General features: G+C 42.8%; 1 protein-coding gene across 4 annotated transcripts in view; it reads right to left on the reverse strand.

Moving 5' to 3' along the window:
• The window catches only part of AKT1 (AKT serine/threonine kinase 1), a 1,868,331-nt gene that overhangs the window by 1,040,787 nt on the left and 801,366 nt on the right, over nucleotides 1-26,178 (reverse strand). The gene's annotated exons all lie outside the window — the stretch shown is intronic.

Below are 26,178 nucleotides of genomic sequence, written 5' to 3' on the forward strand. Positions count from 1 at the left end.
ATACAGCACTTAAACAACTACATCCCGCATACTATTCCCTCTAGATGATACACATCTTAAATCATATTTTCAATCTTGCCTCCCACCAATACAAACTGCAACTCCCTTAGCATAACATATTCTTCTCACCACATTTCACTTTAAAATGGGCAGTTCATTAACTGTCAAGTAGCTGTGATGCTCCAAAACCCTTAGACTTTGTTCAGTTTGAACGTGCTCAAGAAATTCAGCTAGTCTCTATACAAACAGACCCACGTAATATGTTGGCTATTCTTTTTGCATCCACTTCACTTATTTGCTTAAACATCTTGACATTTTTGCAGCAAGCATAAGGAAACTACAGTTGTGTGAAAGCTTACCATAATGGTAGATGTCTTTCTCTTCACTGTTACAGTATTCCTTACGATAGAGGGATCTCCTTGCTAAGGGTAGCCCGATGTCCAGCCAGTATACCAAAGCATTTAGGTTGCTAAGGGTATGATGTGTGTCACACGTATGCTCTGCACATACAGCGTAGGGCATAAAGGTGACATCTGGACGTACCATCCTCAGAACTGAAATCCCCACTAGGAATGCCAGTCTAGGAATTAGAGAGGTACAAGGCGCATCCAGAAGGGAAAAGAACCAGGGGAAGGAGGGAGGGAGTAAATATTGCAACAGAAGAGAAGGATATTTACTGTTGTGGTAAGATTTTACCACAACTGTACTATGTCCTTCCATTTCACTGTTGCAGTATTCCTTACAAAAGGGAGAGTGCAAAACCTCATGATGGAGAGGAGGAGGAGGAAAAGGAGGAAGGACCAGCAGAGCCCTCTAGGAAGCCATGAAGGATGGCCTTAGCAAAACCAGCTCTAGCGCTGGATATCACATCCAACTGAGTGTGTTTGGTAACAGTATGCACAGAAGTCCAGCTAGATGACTCAAGAATAGAGTTACCTACAACCTTGAAAAAAGCACCAAAAGAAGCCACAGCCCTAGTACAATGAGCCTTAACTGAAGGATGGCTCTTGCCATGAAAAGAATAACAAAAAGAAATGGTTTTAGAAATCCAAGAAGAAACAGTTTGCTTGGAGACAGCCAATCATAAAGGATTTAGGATTAGAAGAAACAAAAACCTGATCAGACTTGTGTAAAGCTTTGGTCTTATCCAAATAAAATCTGTTGTCTATGCACATCCACACCATGCAAAACCTTCTCACTAGCAGACTGCAGAGAAAAGAAAAGTTGTCAACTGAATAGACTAAGACAACTCATTCACCTCTTTGGGCATAAAAGTAGTAGTATGAAGGGCCACCCTGTCATTACGGAAAACTAGAAAAGGGGGAATATCCATAAGGGCTTGAAGCTCAGACACCTGTCTGGCAAAAGGGCCAACAAAAGAACAGTCCTCAAGAACAATGATGTAAGGAAGCTGAAGCCACAGGCTCAAAAGGAGCCTGAATCAATTTCTCCAAAACAAAATTAAGATCCCAGGGAGGAGGGACAAGCTTCCTGGGAGGTCTAAAATGCTTAGTCTCAAATCTAGATGCTAAAGGGGGGGGGGTTCTAGAGGCAGACAAGCAGAAACAGCTGACAAGTGGGCCTTAATAGAAGAATAGCCAACCTATCATTGAGCAATTCACACAGATAATACAGAACCAAAGGAACAGCCACAGAAAGGGGATCCAGGTTACAAGAAAGACACCAAACAGAAAACCTCTTCAAGTAGGATTTCCTAGTAGTGGGTTTTCTGGTCTCCTGCAAGACCCTAAACCCATCCTTAGAAAAAAGGTATCCATACGGAATCAAAAATCTTCCTCCCACCAGTGTCAGTTGAAAAGTAGACAGGTGGGGATGGATAAGAGATCCCTTGTTTTGTGTGAGTAGGTCCACCCAGTGAGGTTACTTGTGATGATTACTGTTGGCTAACTGCAGAAGAGGAAACCAATGCTACCTGGGCCAAAATGGAGTCCAGCAAGATTTTAGGAGCATCCTTTTTTACCTTGAAAAGGACTTTTGGAATGACAGGAAGAGGAGGAAAGGTGTAAAACAAAATCACTTTCCAGGAAAAAGGGAGGGTGTCCACCTTCCAGAACAGAGGACATCGGGCTCGAATGCAAAAAAAAAGAGGAAGTTGTCTTTTCATAGAGGAGGCAAACAGATCTACTTGAGGAGCATCCCACTAGTGGACAATGTCCAGAAACCCATCCCTGTGAAGCATCCTCTCATGGGATTGTGATATGGACCTGCTCAGAGAGTCTGCCACAATGTTCTGACCTGAGGAATGTGAACTGTCTAAAGTGTCACTTGATACTGGATAGCTAGGCTCCCAAAACTTGAAGTGCTAACCTACACAGGAGATGAGATAGTCCCCCTTGTTTATTGACATACCACATCACTGTAGTATGGTCTTGTCAGTATCGAGGGGCCCTAGAATGAAGAGAGGATGAAATGCCTGAAGGGCCCAACAGAAGAGCTCTTATCTCTGACACACTGATGTGGTATTTTCCTTGATGAGGTGACTAGAAGCCCTGCACTTTTAGAGAGCCGAAGGAAGCCCCCAGTCCATGTCTGAATCATCTGTGAACAGCTCATAAGTGGTTAGTGAAGGTTGAAAAGGAAGCCCTGGGTTGAGGAACAACTTCCAAATATACCAATGAATTTCCAGCTTGAGACATGGAAAAAGAGGGACTATGAAAACTAGAGGGTGAGACTGCTGAAACCAGATTTAAGAAACTACCGAAGCTTTCTCATATGGAGTTTGGCTAGAGGGGGCATAGGAATGTAGGAATGGTAGAAGCCATGAACCCCAGAGCTCTTAGAAATTCCCTGGTTATAACTGAGGCCAGAGGAAGAACAGTTTGAAAGAAGGCAATGCAAGTTAAGGCCTTGGGAGGAGGCAAGGATGCCATCATTGGAAAATTCTGGATCCTGCATCCCAGAAATACATAATCTTGTGAAAGAGTCGGAAAAGAGTTTTGGAAATTTATAGTGAACCCCTGGGTTGTTTGCAGGAGGGAAATGGCAAACTGAAGACGCTGCAGAAGAATCTCTGGAGAGGATGCTTGAAAAAGTATGTCATCCAAGTAGGGAAAGACCTGTAACCTCTTTAGCCTACAAAAAGCAATCACAGGAGCAAGACATTTTGTAAATACCCTTGAGGAGTACAGAGGTCAAAGGCAAAGCAGACAACTGAAAATGCCAGGAAGCAACAGAGAAACGTAAAAACTTCCTTTAAAAGAGGATGAATAGGGATATGAAGATAAGCATCCTTGAAGTCCAGAGAAATGAGAGAAGCCTGAGGAAGCAGCATAAGAAACAAGGTCTAAAGGGACAACATCCAAAAGGAAGGGATATTCAGAAAGGTGTTTAAATGGGACAGATCCAGAATGGGTCTCCAACTGCTCTCTTTCCTGGGGACCAAAAACATTCTGGAATAAAACCCCTCCCTTTTGTGAAACGAACTTCCTGAATGAGTTCCCTGAGTTATGCGACCCTGAAACACCTCTGGAAAAAAGGCTAGTTGTTCCAGAGGTGGGTTGAGGAATGCCCATGAAAGGGGGAAGAGATTTCCACACCATGTAATACCCTTGGTGAATAATGGAAAGAACCCAGGAATCTTGAGTAATATTTACTCAAACAAGAAGAGACAGGGAAAGATGAAGAGAGAGAGAAATGTGGTCGAGAAGTACAAGCTAGTCAGACAACACCTGTTTTTTTCATTGAAAGGAGATTTCTGTGTAGTAGTAGTCTGGGTAGCTTAAGGCGGAGACAGTTATCCACCCTTATTACCTTTGAGTGGGATGAGACTGCCTACGAACAAAAAAGTTGGCTTATTAGGGTAATTCCTTTGGAATTTAGGCACAGGAGAAAGAAAAATATGTTTCAGCTCTTGTAAAGCCTTACCCTTTACTTGTAGGGACTTAAATAAATCATCATCAGCAGCACCACCACACAAACGCTTGCCATCCAGAGGAGCATCAATCAAGTCCGCCTTAAATCATCAGGCAGAGGCTGAAGTCTAAGCTAGGAATATCTCATCACAGAGCCAAAGGCAGCAGCCCTAGAGGGAGCATCTGCTGCATCATAGCTGCATTTAATAGAATAGCATTCCACCTGAGAGGAAGTCCCCAACAAGGAGAGGGCAGAAGTCTTCCCCTCAGAAACAGGAAGGCCAGAAATAACACGACAGGCCACAGAAAGAAAAGCCGAAATATACCTAGTCATATGGGTATGATAACAGACAGCCTGAAAAGCAAGGGTAGCAGAGGTATACACCTTACCTGGCCTTTCCACAGCCCTGCTGTCCCTTATCAGGAGGAAGCAACTTTGTCAAAGGCAGCAACTTAGATGGCTTGTCAGATGCCACAGACACCATAGGAGAGTCATCAAATGGGCACCAATAGAGAAATTTGCAATCATCAAGTACCTTATAAAACTTATCAGAATTTTTGGGGGCAGGGAACTGGGAATCATGAGACCGAGATGCAGTACAGGAGGAACAGAAGGCCTAGGAGAATCCTTTGCAGAAGCTCATAATACCTTTTCTGAGCCTCAGAAACCTGGGCACAATCCCATTTTAAAAATCCATCATTCTGGAAATTGTTTCCCCAGAGGAAATCTCCTCAAAAGGAGTGTCAGAACTAGTGGAATCCTCCTCAGAACCACAGTCTAATGGACGAAGAATCTGGAAAGAGTAAGCAAGGGATTCCTCATTCGAACCTTCCTCCTCCAAGGAATTCTGGCCCCTGGGTCTCAAGAGGAGCAGAAGACCAGACACTTCTTGAGGGGCGTCAGGGCCATAAGGCCATTGAACAAATCCTGAATGAAATTCCACCACCCTGAGGGTTCTTCGGAGCAGGAGGAACATGCTTTGTTTTGTGTTTCTTCTTTAAAGGGATGTCCGCCTTATGAAATGTAGAAGGTTCAGCTCCCATATGGTACTCTACAAAAGTAGTCAAGACATCCTCCCTAACCAAAATCTGAGGAACCCCCCCCCCCCCTTTGGTAATAATCAGCCACAGTTCCCTCTGAACATCCAAAAGGGACATCTGTAAAGCCTCCACGGACATGTGTGATGTCAGTTCCACTCTGGCCTTCCAAGTGGCCGTGGTAGAAGAATCCAATGAAAGGGCCAGGCAATCCTCCATGCTTTCACTAGCCTCAAGAGAGACATCCAGCAGATATGGCACAGCCAAAGAATCATACCTACCTTTTTTGGTCTTTTTCTTTGCAGATGGCTGACCTTTGGAGCAATTAAGTTCCTTCCATGATGTCTTTCACTAAACGTTTAAGATGCTGGTTCTCTAAATATATGGACAAATAGGTTAGCTAACCAAGGAGAGTCTTTGGGACAAAAGCCTGACAAACAGAACAGGATATATGGTTGTGGAAAGCACCGAGACAAAATAAACACTGCTCATGATGATCTTTACAGGGAATCTGTCTCCCACATTGGCATTTACCCTTTCATGATGACATGAACCCCATAAGCAACAAAACAAAAGGAAAGAGATAAGAGTAAAAACCTCAACACTGCACTTATCTGAAAAACAGCTTGGTGAACCAGCAAATGGAACGAACATTCAGACCGTTATCAAGATGGCATTTGGACTGACGGCAAAGAAGTTCTGAGGATGGCACATCCGGACGTCACTTTTATGCCCTATGCTGTACGAGGGGAGCATGTGTGAGAGACAAGGTATACCCATAGCAACCTAAAGGCTTTGGTATACTGGCCGGACATTGAGCCGCCCTTGGGAGAGGATCCCCTCTATTGTAAGGAATACAGCAACAGTGAAAAGGAAGGACATCCTCTACATATACTATTATATCTAGGCATCAGTGTCTCAACAGGTATCGCACGTTTCCTTCATTACAAAAGACTGTAAAGATGTGGATTTCACTCCTCTAACAAGTGCCCAGATTCACTCTGCAATACTGACATTGTAGTGCATCATAAAGGACGTGATGCATTCATGAGATAATGCCTTTCAGATGAGATGATAAACTAAGGTCCTACTTGCCCGAGTTAGTAGTAGCTCAAGTGCTTGTGACAGATCTTCTGGAACTTAATGAAAGAATACAGGAATTTCAAGAATCAATGACTATATTTCCTATTAGCATACGCTATACTGAACAGAATTAACTTGGGCAACAAAAAGTAAATAAAAACTGTTTCTGGTGCAGCAAGATAATGCTATTTATATTTTACTTTGCTGCAAAGCATGGTCAACATAACAGCAGTTATAGTTACAACCTACCCCACATGACATTCCAGGAAAGAAGGAGCAAGCAGAAAGAGCATGTATTACTGCTACATAGATAACAGAGTATTACCACTATTACACATAAGCCACTACATTTCTATTGTAACAGCAGACACTGGAAACCTCTACTCGCTGTAAAAATATGTCAACTAGATATTACAGACAGTGCCTTAGCTTGATATGAACTATGAGATAGTGCAGTTTTGGAAATCAATATTAATTAAATGTCTTCATAAGTTATGATACTTTGTTTACATAGAATGCTTTACTACTGTGTACATATCCTAGTCAATATGCCAGATATCATTCCAAGGGTGTGGGCATAGTGATGACTACTTCTCAAAGTCTTAGCATAAGAACTCTAGACAAAATAAAGGGAGAGCAAAAACTCAAAATTAAAGACAGATTTTTAAATATTGATCTTCCCCAATATTGGAGATTGCTAGACTAAAGTACAGTTGTGCAAGTCCTACTTAATCATAACAGCAGAAGTTTGAATTTCTTCACTGCTGCAGTAGCCTATATGTAGTGCCCAGCCAAGGATTTGTCAAAGCTCTAACTCCTCCACTTCTCACTCATTCTGGCTGCTAATGTAATGCACCCCTTTTTTGAGGGAAGTAAATCAGTAGCCATATTGGGGTAAATGTTACAGATTTTACTGCCCCAAGAAAGGAAGGAAAATTCATCCTGAGCCAACAACCAACAATAAATAGCTACCATAAAAATTATCCAAACAACAATAACTGTAATAAAGGAGGTTGTGTTCCACCTCAACTACCTACCAGGGGATGGTGGAAGGGTGTGGCTACTGCAGCAGTGAAGAAATTCAAACATCTACTGTAATGGGCAAGCATGACTTCTTAGCCAATCTGTACTATGTTCTCACAGCTGCAGCAGCCTATGGGCAAATACCCAATGCTTACCCTAATTGGCAGGAGGAAGTATAATGGTCTTAGGTATTTGACAGCAAAGCATGTCCTGTACCTAGAGAAGGAATCTAGTTTTTAGTGCTTTACGAAGGTATAAACAAAGGACCAAGTTGCTGCTTCTAGAATACTTCAAGTCCATTCCTTTCCAATATGCCATCAAGGAGGACAATGCCCTGGTAGAATTTGCCATAATTTTGTCTGGAATAGTTATACCATTGTGGGAATAGCAAAAAAAAAAAACAATAGTAGAAGACAACCATCTGGATATAACTTATTTAGACACAGGTTGGTCTTTCTTTGTCCTACTGTTGGAAACACAGGTCTTCCTACAGGACTTTGTTCTGTCAAGGTAGTACCTGAGGCTGCTTGTGCACATTCATGCATGCAGAATTTGTTCTCCTTGTTTCTTAGCTCTAGAAAGAAAACTGGGAGACTGATTCAAGGTACACTCAAACAACTTTACACATGAATGAATGATTACCAAGTAATGTGATCCTATCCTTGTAGGGAAACCAGACAGGGTTCGCTTGCAACTCAGATGTTCACTTTGCAGCTGTCAGAACAAGTAAAACAGTTTTCCAAGTAAAGAACTGCAAGTCAGCCTGAGAGGTCAATTCAAAGGAGCCTGACAGGCCACTTCAGAGAGAGTCAAGGTCGGTTTCTCTAGAACAAAACTAAGATCCCAAGGAGGAGGAAGAATATGAATGCAAAGGGGTCTCGTGCAACACTTCTTTCAGAAAATTACCAAGAAGAAAGAGGAAGACCCATAAGAAGAATCTGATGTGGCAGCTTCCATCAAAGTGCATTTTGCACAGAATAAGTCATTTTTAAGTAGCTTACACAAATATTTAAGAACCAGAAGTGTTACTTCCCTTTTGGAACCCCTGCAATTGGCAAAGCACCAAGAAAAAAAATCACTCACTAATGAAACGTTGCAGTCTTGAACAGTCAGAGAATGCTGAAAAGCCAATTTCCAAGCCATCACTGTCAACTGGCATACAGGTTATGACCCTGCACCCCCCATGTTTGGTGAGATACTACATCCACTGTGGTACTGTCTGTAACCACCTGTAAAGTGCTCGGAGTGCATAGACTGTGTAAAGATTTCAAAGCATGAATCTCTGCTACCATTTCCTTGATGTTTGTGCGCTTTGGTCTGTTCAGTCTCTCACAGATTTTGCACTTTTACTCCCATGGAAACTGCATCCCAAGCATAATCTGAAAAGTTGGTTTGGACAGATTGAACTAACATTGGAAGACAGAAAGGGATTCCTAGAATGGCAGCCCTCCACCCCCACATTTCTTGCCTTACAAACCAAAGCAGAGGGATCTGAAAGGTGAAGGAGTATAGGCACTGGGTCCAATAATTTTTGGGTAGCACTGGATTTATCTTGTGTAATCTGGTAATTGGTATCATAAGTATCATGGATGCCATGAGCCCTAGAATGCTAAAAATTCACTTGCAGGAGCCTAAAGCTCTTGCGAAAAGCTCAAAATCACCAGCTGGTATATTATTACCTTTTCTTTTGGAAGGAAAGCCTTTTGCTTGAAAGTATCTATCAGATACCTCAAGAAGACAATTTTGTGAGAAGGTGCAAGACAAGAGTTTTATAGGTTCACTTGAAATCCCAGATCTGACAGAAGGTTGGACACCTTTTTTTTTTAAGGACTCCAAACATCTGACAGAAGACTCCACAAAAATAAGCAAGTCACTTAAAGAAAAATGTGGATGCCCTGTAATATGCAGTGAGCCATCACTGGGGCTATATACTTTGTGAACACTCAAGGTGCAGTGGAGACCCCCCCAAAGGGAAATACAGAGGACTGAAAATGTGATCCAGATACAGTAAAACTTAAACATTTACTGAAACTGTGAGCACTGGGTATGTGATGGTAAGCATATTTGAGATCCAGAGTTACCATAAAAGGCAATGGTCTGAAAGCAGTGCAAGCACCGACTATGAAGTCAACAACTTGAATTTTGGAGCTTTCACAAAGATTGGGATGACGTATCTAACTCAGGACTCCACACATGCTTCAACTTTGGTACCAAAAATATCCTGGAACAAAAACATTTTCCCGTGTGATTTTCAGTCACATGTTCTAGAACCCCTGCTTCTAACATATGTTGTAGCACTGGTGGAAACATGTCTATCTGGTTGATGGATGGGAGGGACCTCTCCTGAGAGGAGGAGTCAACCTACTGTCAAATGAATCCTTCCTGAATCACCTTCAATACCCATTTATTTGAAATAGTCTGACTCCAGGCTAAGGGGTTGAGTGTCAGTTGGTGTAAGACAGGTTGGGAAACTGGGCCAGGAGGTGTGGGTAGGGGATCAGATTCCCAGTGCAGCCATTCATTAGCTGGAGCTTGACTCTTTTTGAGAAAGTTGCTTATTTTATTTTGTTTGGAAGAGTTATCTTCCCATTTTCTCTGGGGGTCCTGCTTGCTATTAGGCTGGGATTTCTACTTGTTCTGTCCTCTAAGGGATTGAGAGGCTGCCTTGTTAGGGTAGAACCTGGGTACCTGAAAAAAACTTACAACAGACTTCATTTATCAATTTACCAGTATCATCCCATTATTTTTTTTCCAAGATCTGTGAAGCCACAGGCCCAAATACTAGATCCAGGTTACAGTAGAATTAAGAATTTCAGACTTCAAATCTTCAGAAAAAAGTTCTGAATGCACATCCAAACAAATCTTACCACCACTGAAGAAGCAGAAGCTCTAAACACATTATCAGCACAATCATGCACACTTCTCACAGCATGTTTAGAAACTTGAGTCAAGTTAGAAACAATCGCATTTAAATATGGCAGGTCATCTGGATAAAATGAACCAGCAAATTATTGCAAACTGTAAGCACATTTTAACACAAACTTCCACATATTGCCCTGACAACTCAGGATCATAAAAGCTAACATAGTACAGGCAAACAGTCTATTACCTTTGTTTTTCTACCACTTACTCTTCTTAAAAGAGGGTACCAGGTCAAAGAAAGACAAAAATGTGTTGTTAGCTGTTGCTGCTGGAATTGTTGCAGCAAGGTCAGCTGAAAGTTGAGAGCAAAGCAATTTAAAATCTGGACAGACCCTATTACTGCTGATCAGCTTTTTTTTTTGGAACCACAGCTAGCAGGTCAAGTGCCTTGCAGTCAGTTTTAAAAGTATCTTCAAGAACTTACAAAATGGAAGGAATAGGTGCAGAATTAGGAATCCAGTCTTCTAAAAGATCATAAAATATGACCACTTCTGGGGGAGCCTGTGTTTGCTCCCAAGCTGAAATATCCCCATGTCTAGCAACAGCCTCAGCAAAAGAAAAAAATGTCTAGGATTAACTTCAGGTTCACTACCTGAAGTGCTAGAGTTCTAGGTGATGGATTCCTGGGGAGAATCACCTATTGTCTCTGTCAGAATCCGCATACTCTAAAAACATACTGCTCTCTGGCATTACCTGCGCTAGAACTATGAAAAGGCAAACAGCTCAAAGGACTGACGGCTGCAAAGCACTTTGCTAAGATATACCATCTGACTTGTACACAAACAACCTAATCATCTGCTCTGTAACGAAGTTTTTTTTTTCCAGGAATATCCCTTGCTAGGAGAATGGTCAGGGGACAGTCTACTGTCCCTGGCAAGAGGTATTTTTTCCCATACAAACCCTGTAGCTAAACCTATGAGACGGTGCAGAAAAGTTCTAAGCCAGACCAAGAATGGAATGACGTGGAGCCATGAAACTTAACTTATTCGACATTCTCCCCGAAGTTCAACACACTTGGCACATCGTGTTGGAAGTTTCTGTAACCCTGCCAAAAAAGTCTGAATTCTGGTCAGTAAAATACTGCCCTGCTGCTGCAATCACCTCTGAATCACTTAAAAATGGCTGCCCTTTCAAACTCTTTTTAATGTTTGGAAATGGGAAATAGTCAGATGGAGCAAGATCTGGTGAGTAGGGTAGATGGTCTACACACTCAAACCCCAGTTTCATCAAAACATCCATCATTTTGCCAGCCTTGTGAACAAGTGTATTGTCTTGCAAAAAGAGAACTTATTTCTGCAGCTTTCCCTCTACTTTTTTCTTTCAATGCCTCCTTTAATTGGCACAGCAAGTTATAGCAGTGTTCTGCATTAACTGTTTGACCCCTTGGAAGATAGTCATTACATCTTCCTGATCCCAGAACACTGTGGCCATGCCCATTCCCGGTGACTTTATGGTCTTGAACTTCTTTGGCCTCGGTGAACCTGAGTGTTGCCATTGCATGGACTGTTTTGTCTCAGGATCATAGTGGTGTAACCATGTTTCATCAACAGTTAACTAGTCATTCCAAAAAGTTATCACCAGCTCGACGAAAAAACAGCAAAATCAACTTGAAGTATCCACTCGACATCTTTTCTCATATGCAGTCAAACATAGGGGCACCTACTTGGCTGACAGGTTCTACATACTCAGGTATTTATGGATTATAAACCAAACACATTCCCTGAATATCTGTAGTGTCTCAGCAATTGTTTTAGCCGATATTCACTGATCTGCCAAAATCAGGTCATGGACATGGTCAACAATTTCAGGAATTGACACCGTTTGAGGCCTACCAGACCTTGATGCATCTTTGGTCTCGAAATCTCCACACCGGAATTTTGCACACCACTTCTTCACAGTTTAGTAAGGAGGGCACCTGTCCTTCAATGTCTGCATTATACATTCAAGGATTTCCTTTCTTCCACAGGAACAGGAACTTCATGACTGCTTGGAGTTCCACACTTAAATTCCACACTTTTCGTTGACATGGTTGAAACATGAAACATTGTGAAAACATAGCATTACGATTTTGTAAATTAGGACTTCACAACATGAAATAACCCTCTTTTCAGTTAGAGGCAAAATAACACTCAGATTTTAGAACGTTAGCCAGGCTTAGAACTTTTGAGCAAGCACTCGTACACCAGAGGGAGCTGAGGCAATATACAAGTGGTTTGTGGAACAATCTTGGAACACGCCAGACTCACTAACCATACGCTGAGGCAATTGTTTTACTTTTTTTTCTTTTTAGGTACAAACTGAGTGGAAGAAGCAGGACTGGGAACATTACCTATACTTTAGCCAGAGAAGAAATCTGATTACTGGTACTGTTAGCCCGATAAAACTGGGGAAAAAATAAGTACCCACTAGTAAAGCACCAAGCACACTTTCCTTCCTCATACTAGTAAACCCAATTAGTACAGTGAAAATTGTGTCACCAAACCTTAAACATTTAGTCAGAAATATCACAGAACATTTATTACCTTAGAAATGAGAAAACATTCTAATTCTGCTATAAAAGTAACAGGCGGGAAAACACTCTCCAACTGTAAAAGCATTACCCAAATACTTAAAAGTGATTTGGTCATCAAAATGTTCTTACCTTTGCAAAGTAGTGCACAACGTACCGCACATTTATATAGCATTATAAAAGGTGCCTGACAGTTCCTTTTGATGGTGGAAAGGCTTTTTATATCACTGCCTTCCCTAATATCATGCCAATGAACTTAAATGTAAACTTTAACCTCAGTGACATCATGGTTGTCAAAAGCATGAAGCGTCTTCATAGACTTTAATGGGCCACTGTTGCACATGCGCGGAGGTGCAGCAAGTGGCCCAGCACAAACTGAATACAGTGCAAAAGTGCACTTTGCCTACAGTGACATCATGATGGACCACAGCAGATTTATTTAGGCCATGGCTTTATAAAAAGTTTACAAAGCTTTTTATTACAAAACAGTCCAAATAAGTACTAAATTATAACATAGATGTACTGCGCCACTTAATTCTCTAAATGTCGCAATGTACCTAGGAACATAATCAAATCACATTAATATTGGACATAAAAATAAGAAAAATGCTTCATTTTTATCAAATGATGTATACAAATCAGTGTACACAAAGATTACATATCCCTCATTCTGAAGGAGGTATGGGGGCCTTCCTTAGAAAGTACAGTTTTGTACCTACCATAAATGTAGATGTTCGAGTGCTAATACAGCTGCAGTAATCACAGATGGGTTCTCTGCCGTCAGGCGGTCCCTCGGTCAGCCGAATTCCAAAGTCTTGGTCCGGCGTCAGTTGTTGTCGCTTTCTCTTCTGACGTCAGTGAGGCCAGAGTATATAAGACACAGCCGACGCCATGTTCTTCAGTCTTTATTGCCCCAGATGTCAGGTGCCCCCAGAAGGAAGGCAATACATAAACTATGCTTATATGTATATATATATATATATATATATATATATATATATATATATATATATCTATCTATCTATATATATATATATATATACAAGCAATGCAATATAATCCAAAGTAAGTGGTAGCAAGCAAATAAAACATAGCAGGATAACCCAGTCAGGTAGTATGAAGAGGTTGTTAGGCCCCATGTCTTTACCAAGTGAGGAAGGAGGGAGGGAAACCTGTACTGCAGCTGCATTATCACTCGAACATCTACATTTATGGTAGGTACAAAACTGTACTATGTTCATCGTGCATACAGCTGCAGTAATCACAGATGGGTAGAGTCCCAAAGCTATGTACAGGGTGGTGGGTACTAGGAGGAACTGGGTTGAGCCAGAATGGCCTGCAAAACAGCAGTGGCAAAGCCTGCTCTTGTTCTGGAATATAAAGGCAAGTGGTAGTGTTTTGTGAAGGTATGTACAGAACTCCAAGTGGCCGCCTCCAAAATATATTTGGTAGGAACTCCTCTGAGGAAGGCTGTAGAGGTAGCTGTGGCCCTGGTGGAGTGTGATCTGATACCTGTAGGAACAGATTTCCCATGATAGGAGTAACAAAACCGTATGCAGTGGCCTATCCACTTTGAAATAGTCTGTTTTGTAACTGGCTTCCCTTGAGCCCCTACAGCATAGGACACAAAGAGTTGTTCTGATTTCCTGAAGGCCTTTGTTCTGTCCAAATAATAACGTAGCTGCCTATGGATGTCTAAGGAGTGTAGCAGCCTTTCCCCTTTGTTTTGAGGATTGGGGTAAAAGGTAGGTAGGTGTATGGCTTGATTTAAAGCTACCCTGGATACCACTTTAGGCATAAATGATGGGTTGGTACGAAGGGAAACCCTGTCCTGATGGAAAATGAGAAAGGGCTGCACTGCCATGAGGGCCTGTAGTTCAGAAACCCTACGAGCTGAAGTGATGGCCAGAAGGAAGGCTGTTTTCCAGGTCAAATATTGCAAATCTGTTGTGGCAGCTGGTTCAAAAGGAGGCAATGTTAATTTTTCTAGTATGCAATTAAGATCCCAGGCTGGTATCGGTTGCTTCCTTGGTGGTCTGATATTCTTAGCCCCTCTGAGGAACTGTCGTAAGAGTGGGTGAGAAAATAAAGGAGGATCCGTGTTCAATTCTGCAGAAATGGCTGAGGCGTGGATTTTTATGGAAGAAAATGAAAGTCCACTGTTCAGCAGCTCCGCTAGGTACTGTAATACCTGAGGCAAGTTCAGTTTTCTAGGGTCCTGGCCTCTTTTCTCATTCCAAGAGTGAAACAGCTTCCATTTTGCGGAGTAAGCTTTTCTAGTAGATGGCCTTCTGGCTTCCAAAATGACATCCTGCACCTCCTTGGAGAGTAGGGTCTGTCGTGGTGTTAAGGAATTTTCCATGCAGCGAGATTGAGTGTTTTCAGCTGACTGTGAAGAGTTTTGTAGCTGCGCTGAGTCAGCAGAAGAGGCATTAGAGGCAGGGGCCATGGAGGAGTATGTGTTAGGCTCCTCAGGAGTGGGTACCAGTGTTGCCTTGGCCAAACTGGAGCAATCAGTATCATCTTCGGTTTGTCTGTTCTTGCTTTCAAAAGCACCTTGGGCAGAAGAGGCAGAGGTGGGAATGCGTAAACTGTCCATGGTGTCCAACTGAATGAAAGGGCGTCCACTCTCCACCCCCTTTGGGTGAAAGGCCTTTGAACAAAACTTTTCCAATTGATGATTCCTGTGGGAGGCAAAAAGATCTATGTCTGGCCTCCCCCATGCTTGGATTATTTCTGCAAACACCTGAGGATGTAACTTCCATTCGTGTGGATCTGTCATTTTTCTGCTTAGATTGTCTGCCAGTGTGTTTTCCAATCCTGGCAAGTACTGTGCTTGAAGTTAGATTTGTCTTTCCAGAGCCAAGTTCCAAAGAGTCATGGCTAGTCTGCACAAGGGGTATGAATGTGTTCCTCCTTGTTTGTTTATGTACCACATTACCGTGGTGTTGTCTGTTCTCATCAGTAATTGTCCTGGATGCAGGAAGTCCTTGAAAGCTGTAATTGCATTTATTACTGCTAGCATTTCTTTTTGATTGATGTGAAGGTGCTTCTCTTTTTGGGACCATTTGCCCTGAATGCACCTGTCCGTCATGTGAGCCCCCCAGGCGTAGTCTGAGGCGTCTGTGGTAATGACTTGCTTTGCTTGAGGCTTGCAGAAAGGGAGGCCTGTGTTTGCTTGACATGCTTGGGCCCACCATAGAAATTCCTTTTGCAAACATGGAATTATTGGTATTATTGTTTCCAAACTGTGACTGTGTTGAGACCATAGGTTTTTTAGGTACCATTGAAGTTTCCTCATATGCAACTTTTTAAATGGGGTTAAAAGAATGCAAGATGCCATGAATCCCAGAGCCTGCAGGATTTTCCTTGCAGTAAGCCTGGTACTTTTTGCTAGTATTTTGAAGTACTGAGATAGTTGCCCCTGTTTTTCTGGCGTTAGGTAGGCCATCTGGGTGTTTGTGTCCAAGTTGGCACCCAGGAAAGTTATTTTCTGAGATGGTGTTAGCCTTGATTTCTCTTTGTTGATTGTATATCCCAGAGAAAGCAGTAACCGTGTCACATATGCCAGATGTTCCAGAAGTATGGTCTTGCTGTCCACTTGGATCAGGCAGTCGTCCAGATAAGGGTAAATTTGTATCCCTTGAAGTCTGCAGTAGGCAATTACTGATGCCAGGCACTTTGTGAATACTCTGGGCGCAGTAGATAAGCCAAAGGGCAATGCAGAGAATTGATAGTGGATTGAATCTGCAAGAAATCTGAGGTATCTTCTGCAGCTTTGTCTGATTGGGACATGCAGGTATGCCTCCTTGAGGTCCAATGTTACCAGCCAAAACTCCTTGCCCAGCATGGGAAAAAGTTGCTGTAATGTGAGCATCTTGAATTTTGGTACGAGTAGAAATGTGTTCAGGATGGATAAGTCCAAAATGGGTCTCCAGTCGGTTCCTTTCCTTGGTACCAGAAAAAGTCTTGAATAAAATCCTTGACCTTGTTGGTGAGTAGGTACCTCTTGAATAGCTCTCATGTTTATGAGCTTTGAAATTTGCAGTTGTGCCTCTGCCCTTTGATTTTGTGGCAGGTTTGGCATGCCTCTCATTTCTGGAAGAGTGTGAAATTGAAATTTGTAGCCTCTGTTTATAATGTCCAGGATCCATTTGTCTGTTGTGACAATATGCCAATTGCTTGCAAATAATGCTAGTTTCCCTCCCAAAGGTGCTGCCAGCTGAGACATGCTTGGCATGGAGATGAGGGAGTTATTGGTTTTGCTTCCTGTATTGTTGTGCACTGTCTTCGCCACCTCCTGGCGCTGGAGTTTGCCATTGTCGGCCTCTATATGATCCTTGTGATTACCCTCTGCCCCTTGTGCATTTGTATCTACCTCTTTGGGGCTGGTCAGTGGTTGGAAAGGACCAGTTTTTTGAAGGCCAATTTCTGCTAAAACGTGGTGGTTGAACCTGTAAGAAGGCTTTGACAGTTTGCATAGATTTGGCTTTTTCTTCCATTTTCCGTAGTATCTCCTCAGCATTAGTACCAAACAGCACATCCTTTTGTAAAGGAGCATCTAGAAGTTTAGCTTTCACATGATCAGGTAAATTTTGTTCCCTAAGCCAGGCATGTCTGCGAATGACTGATCCTGTAGCCGCTCTACTTGAGGCCTCTAGGGCATCATAACCACATTGTAAGGTGTGTTTACCCACTTGTTCTGCACTATGCATCATATCCTGTAACTCCTTTAAATCTGGTTGTTCAGGTTGAGACATTTTGTTCCTTAATTGTGATAACAGGAACTGTTGATATTTAAGCATATGAAACTGACAATTTAAAGCCCTCATGGCTAGGGTGGCCGAGGTATATACCTTTTTACCCCACCTTTCTAAAGATCTTGATTCCCTTTCTGCAGGAAGTGGGTTCTTGGCAGTGGAGGCCTTCAATCCCTTGGGGCCTTGTGAAATGGTTTCAGGGTCAGCATTATGGTTTTTGAAGAGAAATTGGTGAGAGCTGGGTACTCTGTAATACCTATCAGGTTTGACTGGTGCAGGAGGCAGAGAATCCGGGTTAAGACAAGCCTCCGAATAGACATCATCCAATATGTCCAAAACAGGGGGTATAGCCAGAGGTCTGTGTTGAGGTAACAAAAGAAATTCCCTAAGTCTTTTTTTGGAATCTGAAAAGTCTTGGCCTTCCCAATGGAAGTGTTCCCTCAAGGTGTGTAAGGTTTCCCCAAAGGAAAAATCCTCAGGGGGGGATACAGACGGAATGGACTGTTCTGCGTCCGAATCCTCAAAAGGAGAGTAAGAGTGTTCCTCTGCATCAGAATGTTCTGATAAAATGGATCCCTGATCAGAAGAGGGAGAATCTTCCTCCACTCTGGGTCTCTTGTCTGGAGGGGGTTGAGAACCTCTGATAAGAGTAATTAAATCCTCAGCCATTTTAAGCATCTGTTTTTTAGGCATGGGACCTGGAGATGGGCCCTGTGCAACAGGCCTCATGGGATGACTGGCTGCTTTGGATTTAGTAAAGGCCTTAATTGAAAAAGAAGATGAGGGCCTAAATACACCATGGGTGGAGGTGGACCTGTCCACATTAGTAGGCTCAACATTAACTGAGGCTTCGGTTGTAGTCTGGGAAAGGGCCGAGGACCCAGCGGTCTCGGGTACAGAGGACACCGCCAAAGGAGTGTCGTCGGTAGTCAGGGACTGCAAAGGCGTCTCGCTGAGAACCGGACCACGTGTAGCCTGTTTTGGCATCGTGTCGGTCCTTTTCCTTGCGTTTTTTGGATAAAACGGTAGTTGGAGTGTCCGACGACATTTTATAATCAAAAGCTTTACCAAAGTAGTGCTGGGCGAACTCTGCCCGACGCTTAATAGTGCGTTTACTGAAGGTAGCGCAAAAGCGACAGCCCGAGACGTCGTGGCCTGGGCCCAAACAAGGTATGCAGAGGGAATGGAAATCCTTATGCGGTATTTGCTTCCCACAAGAAATACAATTATTAACTTTTTCTGACATCGGTCTGAGGCAAGAAAAGTTTCAACGGGTACTTAGCTTTAATGAAGACTTCGGTTTCCAAAATATTCGTAATTCAGGAGCTGGCCGACCGGCACTTGCGAACTGCTTCTGCTTCGGGCACCGCGCGGCAAAAAAGACTGAAGAACATGGCGTTGGCTGTGTCTTATATACTCTGGCCTCACTGACGTCAGAAGAGAAAGCGACAACAACCGACGCCGGACCAAGACTTTGGAATTCGGCCGACCGAGGGACCGCCTGACGGCAGAGAACCCATCTGTGATTACTGCAGCTGTATGCACGATGAACATCTGCTTACATGTACATATCTGCAATCGTGGGACTGCACAAATACCTGTTGACCTCACCAGAGCCAAACACAGAAAAATTTTTAAAACATAAGTCATCGAAGACAACTTCCCTGCTTTGTTTAGCAGAAGCATAATGGTGTCAAGTGGAAATAGAAATCAAACCAGAAGCTGACAAATATCTATTTTATTTGCATTTGTTCAAGTTTTACTGTAGATTCTTCAATTCCAAATATTTGTACACTCTCTCCTGCTCAAGTTCCTTTATATCACATTCCTGTCAAAGAATGCTTCCTTTGTGCTTCAGTTTTCCTGCTTTAAGTGTTACTTCTGCAAATTTATCAAGACCAAAAGTAGAAGAATATGATGAGAAGACAAGAAATATGAAAAAAGCATAAATATTACTTTAAGTACAGAAAACCCCTGAGACAACCTCATATTGATCAGGATTTGATGCAGGAATGGTTAAGTAGAGGTGAAAGTAAAATCAAAAGATGAAAGGTCAATATTGGTGGCTCAGGACAGTGGACTACATACACATTAGTTCACAAAATCCACTGAACATGTGGGAGATTAGACAAATGCACGTTCTGTAAGATGGAACTAGAAACAGTTACACATGTTTTTGGTGGGTATGACACTACTGGCAGAGGGCCTGTATCCTGAAAGGCATAATATGGCAAGGCTGTTGCACTGGGATTGTGCTAACATTACAATACTGAAATAGAGACATGAGCCACAAAGCATTACAGAGAATGATAAAGTTTAGATCACATAGGACCACCCATTACCAACAGTTCAGAAACATATGCAAGAAAAACAGATTATCCATGAAAAGAAAACAAAAGCACTTCTCTTTGAAAATGTTACACCCAGTGATTACAGTGCCTTGCATATAGAGACGCACAGTCATAAAATACCAAGATTTGAGGGAAGAAACGACAGCAGTGTGGAAGAAGGATACACAGTTCCAATAGGAGTAGCAGCAATGGGTCTCAAAAAAAAATTACTGTTGTATTTAGACAGACTACTAATACATACAACTCCGTATGAATTGCATTGTAAAGCTGAAATCCATATTGTGGGTGCTGTGAAGAGCACTTTTGGTTAAACAATGAAACAATACTAATGTCATGAACTTCAATCATACCATGACTTATAAAATGGAGTCCATTCCCATCAGGGTATTGGAAACTTAAGAGACTTAGAGAAATTAAATCAAGTGAAGCAGCTGTGTTGTGATGTACTTAAGCTTTTACCAGAAAGTACAGTTGTGTACCTACCATAAATGTAGATGTTCGAGTGTATTCACTGTTGCAGTCATTACTCTTGGGTTATCCTGCTGGCAGGCTACCCACAGTCGGCCTGAATTCCAAAGTCCTGGTCTGGCGTCGGTTGCTGTCGCCTCTTCCCTGACGTCAGTGCGCCAGGAGTATAAAAGATGCAGCGGACGCCATTTTCTTCAGTTTTTCTTGCCCCAGATGTCGGGTGCCCCCAAAAGGGTAGGCTAAATGTATTATGCCAATAAACATACATGCACTAAAGTAACATTTCCTTCATCTACAAGCAAACACACCACATAGGCTGTATAGAATAGAGAAGTACAGATAAACCCCAGCAAAAGAAAAGGGGGACAGAGGGAGGGTAACCTGGACTGCAACAGTGAATACACTCGTACATCTACATTTATGGTAGGTACACAACTGTACTATGTTCGTGTTTCACTGTTGCAGTCATTACTCTTGGGTTGCATCCCAAAGCTGAGAATGGGTGGCTGAGCTAAATAGGATTAGGAGAGGCTATGAGGCCCTGCAGAACTGCAGTGGCAAAGCCTTCTCTGGATTTAGAGTAAAGAGGTAAGTGGTAGTGCTTTGTAAAAGTGTGCACTGAACTCCAAGTTGCCGCTTCTAAGATGTCTTTGGTTGGTACTCCTCTGAGGAAGGCTGCTGAAGTGGCTGCTGCTCTGGTAGAATGAGGCCTAATGCCCTTAGGCACTGATTTGCAATGCTGTGAATAGCAGAAATGAATGCAATGACCTATCCATTTAGAAATAGTTTGTTTTGAGATAGCCTTTCCTTGTGATCCTGCAGCATATGCCACTAAAAGTTGCTCAGTCTTTCTGAAAGCTTTAGTTCTGTCCAAGTAGAAGCATAGCTGTCTGAGTATGTCCAAAGTATATAGAATTTTCTCACCCTTGTTCTGTGGGTTTGGATAAAAGGTAGGCAAGTGAATGGTTTGGTTGAGGGCCACACTGGACACCACCTTAGGCATAAATGTAGGGTTTGTCCTCAGAGAAACCCTGTCTGGATGAAAAATGATAAAAGGTTCCACAGCCATGAGTGCTTGTAACTCCGAGACCCGTCTTGCAGAGGTTATTGCTAGCAGCAGAGCTGTTTTCCAAGATAAGAATTTTATATCAGCTGTCGAGGCTGGCTCAAAAGGAGGCAGTGAGAGTTTTTCCAAGACACAATTGAGGTCCCATGCCGGTATTGGTGCTCTCTTTGGAGGCCTGATGTTTTTGGCCCCTCTGAGGTACTGCCTTATTAAAGGATGAGAAAAGATAGGTGGTTCAGTATTGTAATGGGCTGAAGTGACAGAGGCATGAATCTTAATAGATGAAAAGGAAAGGCCTTTGTCCAGCATCTCAGTTAGGTATTGTAAAATCTGAGGAATATTTGGTAAATACGTGTCAATACCTTGTTTCTGGTTCCAAGAACAGAATCTCTTCCATTTTTCTGCATAAGATTTTCTGGTACTGGGCCTCCTGGCCTCCAAGATAACATCCATAACAGCTTTTGAAAGAGGAGTGTTCTGAATGGCTACATTATCTGCCATGCTGCCAGATTTAAGGTCCTGAGTTGGCTGTGCAGGATCTGATTGTTTTGTTGGGTCAGCAAGTGAGAAGTTTGAGGCAATATCCATGCTGGACCTTGAGACAAGCTCTTTAGGATTGGGTACCAGTGCTGGCATGGCCAGTCTGGTGCAATCAGAATCATTTTTGGCTTCTTTTGTCTGACCTTTAGGAGTATCTTGGGAAGGAAAGGCATATACTGTTAGGTTTTTCCAGCTGAAGGATAGGGCATCCACTTTCCATGCTTGTTTGTGACAAATCCTTGTGCAAAATCTCTAATTGGCAGTTGTGAGGGAGGCAAACAGATCTATGTCTGGGCATCCCCATTTCCTTGTTATCATGCTGAAGACTTGTGGATCCAGTTTCCACTCGTGGGGATCCATGAGGTTTGTGGTTAGTTCGTCTGCCAGAGTATTTGTTTTTCCTGGCAGGAATTGTGCTTGCAGGTGAACTTGATAAGTCCATGCGGTGTCCCACAAGGTCATTGCTTGTCTGCAGAGGGGGTAGGAATGTGTGCCTCCCTGCTTATGTACCAAATGACCGTAAGTATTGTCCATCTTTATCAGTAGTTGTCCTGGATGAAGTAGATCCTTGAAAGCTGTCAGGGCATTCTGAACAGCTAGCATCTCTTTTTGATGGATATGAAGATGCATCTGGCTTGCGGGCCATGTGTCCTGAATACCTTTTCCTGCCATATGGACCCTCCAGGCATAATCTGATGCATCCATTGTTAGTGTCTGGCTGTGGGTAAAGTGAATGGTAGACCCTTGTTGTGGTGACAGGCCTGTGCCCACCATCAAAACTCCTGTTGCAGGCAGGGAATGAGGGTAATTACTGTCTCCAGGCTGTGGCAATGCTGAGTCCAAACACTTTTTAGATACCATTGTAGTTTCCTCATATGCAGTCTGGCATATGGAATTAGTAGAATGCAGGATGCCATGAAGCCCAAGGCCTGCAGGATTTTCCTTGCAGATAGCTGGGTCTTTGTTGCCAACTTTTTGAAGTAAGAAGTCAATTGCCTTTGTTTGTCTGGCGTGAGATAAGCCATCTGGACAGTTGTATTTAAGCTTGCACCCAGGAATATTATCTCTTGAGAGGGTACTAGTTTTGATTTCTTTTCGTTTACTGTGTATCCTAGGCAAATTAGTAATCTTTTTACAAACGCCAGATGCTCTAGAAGAATGTCTTTGCTCTCTGCTTGAATAAGGCAGTCGTCCAATTAGGGATATATTTGAATTCCTCTGTCTGCAAAATGCAATTACTGGTGCCAGGCATTTTGTGAAGACCCTGGGCGCAGTAGATAAGCCAAGGGGCAGTGCAGAGAATTGGTAGTGCATTGAGCCAGCTATGAATCTGAGGTATCTTCTGCAAGATTGTCTGATTGGGACATGCAGGTATGCCTCTTTTAGGTCCAAAGCTACGAGCCAAGCCTTCTTGCCCAGCATGGGCAGTAGCTGCTGTAGAGTCAGCATCTTGAATTCTGGAACATCCAGAAAAGTGTTTAGTATAGACAGGTCCAGTATTGGTCTCCAGGTTTTGTCCTTTCTGGGCACCAAGAAAAGTCTCGAGTAAAATCCTTGCCCCTGCTCTTGCTGTGGTACTTGTTGAATGGTCCTCATGTCTATGAGGGATGTAATTTGCTTTTGTGCCTCTGCCCATTGATTGTGTGGCAGGTCTGGCATACCTTTTGCCCTTGGTAGGGTGTGAAAATGAAACCTGTAGCCCTGGGACACTATGTTCAAGATCCATTTGTCCTGGGTAATCATCTGCCAATTTGGTGAAAAAAGTGCTAGTTTTCCCCCTCAGGGGGCTGCCAAAAGAAAAAGTGCTTGGATCTGGCAGAGGAAACTCAGTGGGACAGTTTCCTGTAAAGTTGTGATTTGTCTTCTCCGCTTTTGGAGGTAGCAGCACCCCATTGTTTAGGCCTGTATGAGCCTTGGGGCTGAGATCTGCCTCTGGGACGTCTGTATCTGCCTGTTTGTGGCCTGACACTGGAAAGGACCAATTTTTTGAAGGCCAGTTCCTGCTAAATCTGGGTGGCTGTACCTGTAAGAAATCCTTAACTGTCTGCATGGATTTCGCTTTATTCTCCATTTTCTCCAACACCTCTTCTGCTTTAGCACCAAAGTATCATGCTGTAATGGAGCATCTAATAATTTTGCTTTAACATGATCAGGCAGATTCTGTTCCTTTAACCAAGCATGCCTTCTAATAACAGAACCTGTAACAGCGGCCCTGCAAGAGGCCTCCAGTGAATCATAACCACATTGCAAAGTATGCTTTCCCACTTGTTCAGCTGCTTGCAATAAATCCTGCATTTCCTTGTTCTCTGAACATTCAGAATTTGTCAACATTTTCTGTTTAAGCAGTGACATTAAGTATTGCTGATATTTAAGCATATGAAACTGACAATTTAAAGCCCTTAAAGCCAAGTAGCAGAAGTGTAAACTTTTTCCCCCCATCTGTCCAGTGCCCTAGAATCCCTATCAGAGGGGACAGGGTTTTTTTGCAGTGGAAGCCTTGACCCCTTTGGGACCCTGAGATATAGTTTCTGGGTCAGCAGTGGGGTTTTTATATAGCAATTTATGGGAGTCTGGGACCCTGTAGTATCTGTCTGGCTTAGCAGGTGCAAGGGGTAAAGTGTCAGGAGACAGGCTGGACTCTGAAAATACATCTACAATGTCTAGAACAGGTGGAATAGCAAGAGGTCTGTGCTGAGGTAGTAGCAGAAAGTCTCTGAGCCTTTTTTTAGATTCTGAATAATCTTGGCTCTCCCAGTGAAAATGCTCCCTCATGGTATGCAGGGTTTCCCCAAAAGAATAATCCTCAGGAGGAGAGGCTGAAGGAATGTATTCTTCAGCATCAGAATCCTCATAGGGAGGAATAGAATATCCCTGTTCAGAAGAGGAATCAGAGGAAATTGAAACCTGATCAGAAGAATCATACTCTGTCTCTTGCCTAGGCCTCTTATCAGGAGGGGGATGGGAACCCCTGATCAAAGTAATTAGGTCTCGACCATTTTAAGCATCTGTTTTTTAGGCATGGAAGTCTGAGTAGGAGATTGCTGTACTTGTTTCTTTGTCTTTAGAACTGCTTTAGTCTTTGAAGCTGAAGATGGTTTAACATACTACTGTGTAGGTCTGAAGACATCCTCAGAAGACGATGCCTGCTCAGCGGCTCCAGACCCATCTGAGGGAATGATTTCAGAGTGTCCAATACCTTGAGTATCCAGAGGCCCAGTCTGCTCCACGTGGGAGTCGGAAGCGGCCTGTGGCTCTGAGGCAGCGGGCCGTCAGGGGCTGCGAAAGTACCTCACTGAGAATCGGCGAACCGGCGACTGGCCTATTGGAGGCCTTGTCGTCTGTTTTGGACCTCGGATGCCTATCCTTTTCCTTGTCCTTGCGTTTTTTTGTAAACTCTGGTCATTGGCTGTTCCGACGGCATTATATAGTTAAATCTTCGGCCAAAGAAATGAAATGCAAAATCGAACCGACGCTTAATAATGCATTGGTTAAATCTAGCACAAAACCGACAGCTAGCAACGTCGTGGTCAGGGCCTAGGCAAGGAATACAGTAAGAATGAAAATCCTTATGAGGTATTTGCTTCCCACAAGAAATACAATTGTTAACTTTTGCTGGCATCGGTCTGGAGCAAGAAAAAAGTTTCCCCAATGGGGTACTTAGCTTTAATGAAGACTTTGGTACTGAAATTCGGATTTGAAAATCTCAGGAGTTGGCCGACCGGCACTTGCGAACTGCTTTTGCTTTGGGCACCGCACGGCAAGAAAGACTGAAGAAAATGACGTCGGCTGCATCTTTTATACCCCTGGCGCACTGACGTCAGGGAAGAGGCAACAGCAACCGACGCTGGACCAGGACTTTGGAATTCAGGCCGACTGCGTGTAGCCTGCCAGCAGGATAACCCAAGAGTAATGACCAACAGTGAAACATGATGAACATCTGTGTCTGTTATGACAATGTTATCTCTGCACAGAAAAACAGATTATGTTAGGCAAATGCCAGGGTATACTGTTGATGTACAGTGCGAATATTAATATGCCCACCACTGAAACGTGAGGAGCACCCATAGATAGGGTCTCTGTTTCACTTAAAAAATTGTCATCCTTACCTACATATGCTCAAATTGCAAGCTGTTAAATCACTGAACTATCTTAGTACAGAAAACACAATTGAAATGTGTTTAGTAATATGTTATAATCCACAGTTTTAAATGCCCTCTTTAAATCCAGGCATTTTTCCAGTTGGCAATATTTTTTATACTACACATTAGTTATACCACAAATATCTATCCCCTACTCTGGTCTAAAACCATGCTGTTTCTCAGATAAAAGATCACATTTTTCTGCATATGCTATTCTAGTTTTTGATCATAAATACATTTTCAAGAATTTTTCTAAAGGACACATCTGCAACTGACCAAAAGCCTGTTGCTGAACTGGGTCTTGCTACTTTTGTGGTTTGATAATTACATGCTTAAAGCTATGGGGGAATATCGCAGTAACAACAAAATGAGAATCAGAGATGTATACATTATTTTTAAGTAGTTCT

The sequence above is a fragment of the Protopterus annectens genome, chromosome 6.part0 (assembly GCF_019279795.1).
Source record: "Protopterus annectens isolate FY-2018-M chromosome 6.part0, PAN1.0, whole genome shotgun sequence".
Taxonomy (NCBI): Eukaryota; Metazoa; Chordata; order Ceratodontiformes; family Protopteridae; genus Protopterus; species Protopterus annectens.